Below are 3578 nucleotides of genomic sequence, written 5' to 3' on the forward strand. Positions count from 1 at the left end.
CCTGATTCGGTCATGTTTTAGGAAGTTTAAAGATGATGAAATCTGGCCATGGAGGTTCAGTTTAGCCGAGCTTGCTGTTTGAGAACTGTCATTCCTTCAAACGTCTTCTATTGTGAATGATTTTTACTGACAAGCCCAGGTCAGACAGGCCAACAGCATCACTATAAAAACTTTTGTCAGTGGCCCATCACAAAGAGAATTCAGCCTTTGGCCTGTCTTCTTTTCTCTGGTCTTGAATAAATTGCTACTTGCCTTGGGGGGATGGTCATTTACAATATCCAGTCCGGCCAAGGAATACGCGTTAGGAAGCGTCAGATATTCTGACGAGGAGAGTTACATTACACAAATCAGCCCTGTTCAAGGAATTAGAATGAAATATAGTGAACAAAAATTCCGTACTAAGCATAAAGCAATTAATTTCCTTGCTGGTTTTTGCTGCTGGGCTTGTGAACCGCATCACGTAACAGGAGTCAAGGCCTTAAGGAAACGGATAGGAAGCCGGTAGTTCCACCACTCACCTGCCAGGTGATTTTGAGTGTACAGGTTTCCATTTTGGAGTATTCTTTCTTCCTCTGTAAAACAAACCTGTTGTGTCAGATTTGTCCCAGTACACAGTGTGTGGGAATGTCATCCTCCCCGATGTCTGGGCCTGCGTCAGTCATCACGAATCAAGTGTGGCACATTGTTCTTTCCAGATCCATGACAATCTCAGAATGTCCCCTGCACTCAATGTTTCAATAACTACTCTCAGAGGGTTGGAGGAGGCACGTGGCATGCACCATGGTCTCAGATTTGGGGAGCTGCCTGGACTGAACGCATGCCCAGTAGAAATCTGAGAGGTAAACAGTTTTAGGCATTATCAAGTACAAAGTGGTCCATCATTCTGTTGAGGTTTGCTCCCCTTCTCCGAGCGATTGACACAATGACCGAAATGACAGCAAGGATCATATGTGAATGCTGCTGAGGGTCCCAAGGGAATGGTGCCAAGGAAGGTCTGGAAAGTTCATCTTTGCATCTAAGGTTTAAGCTACCCATTAGCTTCGCTTTGATGCTGATCTAATAGAAGCAGTAAAAGATAATCAAGCTCCCCTCCCAGTTCTTTCGCTGGGCAGGGGCTAGGGTGGGTGGTGTGAGCCAGAAAGCTCCCGGTGGATTATTGACTCGTTGGCATCACGCATGAGGCTGTAGTTATCTCTTAGATCCACACTCGATTTCACACCTAACCTCCTACGTATCCTGCTGTGTTATTGACAGAAAGTGCTTTAAAGACCACCTGGAATACTGTTGTTTTTCTAACTCTTGTAAAATCAGGGCTTAACGCAATGTCTGATGAACAACAGATGCTAATATGTATTGATTTGGTTGGTTTTTTTTTTTTAAACTTTTGTTTCATGGTGTTGCTAAGAATTGAACCCATGCTATTTAAGTTTTGTACCACTTAGCTACAACCCCAGCCCAGAACAACTTCAGTTATCAAACAGCTAGTGATTTTGAGTACCTGCCTTTGGAGGGACTGATCCAATGAATGTGGAGAAAGACACAGTGAAGCCCAGCTGCACCTCCACATCCAAGACTGGGTTTCCCTGTATAGCTGTGGCTGTCCTGGAACTAGCTCTGTGGACCAGGCTGGCCTTGAAACTCAGAGATCTGTCTGTCTTTATCTCCCAAGTCTCCCAAGTGCTGGGATTTGAGACAAGTGTTACCACACCCAACTTCCTTTTGTGTTTTAAAAAAAGTTGTTATTACTTTTGTTTGTGTGTTTGTTTTGAGACAGGAACTCATACTGCTCTACTCCAGTAATCCTGGCACTTGCTGTGTAATTCAAGCTGGTCTGAAACTCCTGGGAATCTTTGTGCCTCAATTTCTTGAGTACTAGAATCCTAAGTGTGGGCTACCATGCCTGGATTCCTTAGCATGACTTAAAAACAAAACAAAATAAACATCAACTTATAGTAAATTATTATAATTTCTCTACTAGCTTAATTTGTTAGTATAGCTAATATATAAACTAAATGTAGCCGTTTAGTTTATATATCAGCATATATATAAATGTATATATATGTATGGATTAGGTACCATCCATAACTTTAGGCATTCATGGAGTATCTTGGGACATTCTCCTTTGACATATGATTACTAGTAAAGAAAGCAGCTAGGATGAAAATAGCCAACTTTATTTCTTCAAATTCCACAACTGATAGGCAAGGCATATTTTTCCTAGGGTTACTGATGTATTCATCCAGCTACTGTATGCAGCTGAAGTCACTCTTTCTCACAGCTCCAGGTATGCTGGACAACTTTTAGACCAGATTTTTTCTTTCCTTTAAAAATGAATATACATTAACTATACAAAATAATGGACTTCCTTATGACATATGTATGTATTTCAATCGCAGTCACCACCCTGTTACCTTCTGTTGTCCCCTTCCATTCCCTTTGATTGAATTCCTCTCTCGGTGTGTGGGCTCTCATGAGTCCAGCCAAACTGCACCAATGTTGTTTGGCTCCATCTTGTTCAGGTAATCACAGCTGCCGTCCGTTCAAAATGATCACGTCAGGGAGTTCAGTGTGCTACACTTCTTCCTTCATTTCTCTCACTTTCGTGTTCTTTCTCCTCCTTCTTCTGGGATGTTCCCTGAGCCCTGGAGGGGGTGATATAGATGTGTCATTTGGGGCTGAGCACTCAACACTCACGTTTATTTGTACTTTGACCCGTTAAGTGTCTCTGCAGTAAACGTCACCCTCTGCAAAAAGAGACTGACTAAAGCGGACAGCAACTTCAATCTGTAGACAGAACTACAAATACTTAGAAGGCAATTTGCTGGGCATAAGAAGCCCATTTAGTAAAACAATAGTCGCATCTTAAAAGAGTACCCGGGTGGTTAAGCTTCGAAAAATGCCCAGGTATTATCCTACTGAAGATGTGCCTCAGAAGCTGCTGAGCCATGGCAAAAAGCCCTTCAGTCAGCATGTGAGACGCCTGCGTGCCAGCATCACTCCTGGGACTGTCCTCATCATCCTTACCGGGCGCCACAGGGGCAAGACAGTGGTTTTCCTGAAGCAACTGGGCAGTGGTTTACTGCTTGTGACAGGACCTCTTGCTCTCAACAGAGTTCCTTTGAGAAGAACACATCAGAAGTTTGTCATCGCCACCTCTACAAAAGTTGATATCAGCACAGTTAAAATCCCCAAACACCTGACAGATGCTTACTTCAAGAAAAAGCAGCTGCGTAAGCCCAGGCATCAGGAGGGCGAGATCTTTGACACAGAGAAGGAGAAATATGAGATTATAGAGCATCGCAAGGCTGATCAGAAAGTGGTGGACTCGCAGATTCTGCCAAAGATCAAAGCTGTTCCTCAGCTGCAGGGCTACCTGCGCTCTCAGTTCTGTCTGACGCATGGGATGTGTCCTCACAAACTGGTTTTCTAAATTGCTGACAACCTAATTAAACAACTTTATGTGTCAAAAAAAATAAAGTTTCCCACTTTTTGAAGCATCTTCTCAAATAAGGAAAATACTTTTGTATAATCATCTCCTCTCTCTCTCTCTCTCTCTCTCTCTCTCTCTCTCTCTCTCT

At 43.0% G+C, this 3578-nt stretch overlaps 1 pseudogene; it reads left to right on the plus strand.

The window, feature by feature from the left end:
* The first annotated feature begins 2873 nt into the window (after window positions 1-2873).
* On the plus strand, window positions 2874-3464 carry LOC101986366 (annotated as a pseudogene).
* The last annotated feature ends 114 nt before the right edge of the window (window positions 3465-3578 follow it).

The sequence above is a fragment of the Microtus ochrogaster genome, chromosome 8 (assembly GCF_000317375.1).
Source record: "Microtus ochrogaster isolate Prairie Vole_2 chromosome 8, MicOch1.0, whole genome shotgun sequence".
Taxonomy (NCBI): Eukaryota; Metazoa; Chordata; class Mammalia; order Rodentia; family Cricetidae; genus Microtus; species Microtus ochrogaster.